The sequence below is a fragment of the Cebus imitator genome, unplaced genomic scaffold, assembly GCF_001604975.1.
Source record: "Cebus imitator isolate Cc_AM_T3 unplaced genomic scaffold, Cebus_imitator-1.0 Scaffold123, whole genome shotgun sequence".
NCBI classification, from domain to species: Eukaryota; Metazoa; Chordata; class Mammalia; order Primates; family Cebidae; genus Cebus; species Cebus imitator.
The window spans coordinates 1,981,973-1,984,464 of record NW_016107438.1 but is presented as its reverse complement, the minus strand read 5'-3'; positions in this window follow the sequence as shown (position 1 = coordinate 1,984,464).

Below are 2,492 nucleotides of genomic sequence, written 5' to 3'. Positions count from 1 at the left end.
TCCCTTAATAAGATGATGCCAGAATTATTTGGCTTTCTATGGGACACTGTGGTGCCGGCACCTTTGCTCCTAGAGACAGGGCATGCAATCTGTGCAGTCACATGGGGCTCTGCACTTTGAAGAGCCCTATGTTTGGTTTAATGCCCTATTAGCACTGTCTTGAAATTCTGAATAATTTCTGAACAAGGAACTCTGCATTTTCATTTTGCCCTGGGCCTGCCAGATTATGTAGCACATCCTGTCTAGGGGCTTTAACAGCTCAGCGTTGTCCAATGAGAAGGCGTGATGTTAGGCTGCCCTCCCAGCCCTACCCACCTCCTGCCTGTTCACTCATAGGGCTGTGCAGAGCAACTGTCTACTGAGTGGCTCCTGTGAGACAGAAAAATGCTATGGCAGTTCCTGCTCCTGAGGAGTGTGCAGTGGAAGAAGGCAGGTCCATGGATAACTAGCCTGAGTTAAGTGCCACTAAAAAAGAGTGTCAGTAGATGAGAAGGAAACACCCTCACACCTAGCCGAGAGGACCAAGTCCACTTCACTGGAGGAGGTAATATTTAAATAAGATTTTAAAAGGTGGATATAAGATATGGACTGAGGTATGGAGGCCTGGAAGAAACTAAAAACCCTGAACGTGATCAAGAGGTAAGGTCTAGGCTGGGCGCGGTGGCTCACACCTATAATCCCAGCACTTTGGGAGGCTCAGGCTGGCAGATCACCTGAGGTGAGGAATTTGAGACCAGCTTGGCCAACATGGCAAAACCCAGTCCCTACTAAAAATTCAAAAATTAGCGGTGGTGGCATGCACCTATAATCCCAGCTACTCAGGAGGCTGAGGTAGGATAACTGCTTGAACCTGGGAGGCAGAGGTTGCAGTGAGCCAAGATCACGCCACTGCACACCAGCCTGGGCAACATGAGCGAAACTCCATATAAAAAAAAAAAAAAAAAAAAAAAAAAAAAAAAAAAAAAAAAAAAAAAAAAAAAAAAAGGTAAGGTCTAGTCCAGTTTGGCTGAATCAGAAAGGAAACTGGGAGATGATTAAGAGACCATATTGGAAACCCAGGGACTCTTTGTTTATATTGCCATTATTGGAATCACTCCTCGTGATAATGAATTTGTGCCGCTGTCTGCCCGCTGGAATGTACCATGTCTCTACATCTTTATATTCTCTGCTTTTAGTTTAGTACCTAGGACATAATAGGAATTCAGTAAATATTTGCTGAATGAATAAATATTGCAGAGGGGCTAAACTGTTATCCTGGGTAGTGTTTACCAAATTCAGCAGGCAGTGGGAAACTGCTGAAGGTTTGTGAGTGGGGGATTTTATTTAGTGTTAAGAAGATGAGTCTGGTAGTAGAAGGTAGAATGGCTTGGCAAGGGGAGGGACCCAAAGGCGAGAGAGGGCTTGGGAGTCTCATACAGTGGTCCAGGATTCAAGCCCTTGCAGCCTCTATCAGGATGGCTGGCTAGGGGAAAGAAGAGGAGGCAGACGTACCTCAATAAGCTGGAAGAAAAAGGAGAGACAAGTGAGAAAAGTATCATAGAGCTGGGATTTAGCAGCTAACTACTGCCTGAGAGGGAAAACAATCAATAAAGAAGGTTTTGGCTGGGCGTGGTGGCTCACACCTGTAATTCCAGCACTTTGGGAGGCTGAGGTGGGAGGATCACTTAAATCTAGGAGTTTGAGACTGGCCTGGGCAACATAGAGAGAACCTGCCTCTACCAAACAACAACCACAACAACAACAACAACAATTTGCCAGGCATGGTGGTGCACACCTGTAGTCCCAGCTACCCGGGAGACTGAGGTGGGAGGATTGCTTGAGCTCAGGAGGTCGAGGCTACAGTGAGCTATAATTGTGTCACTGTACTCCAGCCTGGGTGACAGAGGGAGACCCTGTTTCTTAAAAAAAAAAAAAAAAAAAGTAATTTCAGACTCCAGCTTTCCTTCCACCCTGGCAGGGTGTAAGCAAGGCAGAGTGGCAGCTGTTGCAGGCTCCCTCCCCACACTCATCCTGGATGATCACATGAACGAAATGTAATCATTCGCAACCCTTGCCTTTACAGCTGGCATGTCACTTAGCTTAATTATAGCACGCAGTGGTATTTCAACTTGAGGAATCTAAAAAAGCAATAAAATGAGTTTTTCAAATTGTTAGGAAGGCAATGAAGACCTTGAAACTGCAATTTACTAAGCATTGCTTTTAATTATTTTGCATTCTCCAGCCGTGACTCTAAGTTATTCAACAGCAGCCTGGAAAGCCAAGCAGGCAGTGTGTCATGTGGAGGGTATTTCATGTCTCCTGAATGCGCACTGTGTGCTGAGGAGGTGCCTGAAGGCTCTGGGAATTGCTTTGGGTATGAGGGGACATGATTGTTCTGAACACATGTTCTTCCCATCAGGCACCTGATCTTGCTTCCTCCGAGACTCTCCAGCCGCGGGCTCTGGCCGGTCTGGGGTGACCTTCAGCAAGGGGCTCCCTTCCCCTTTAATCAC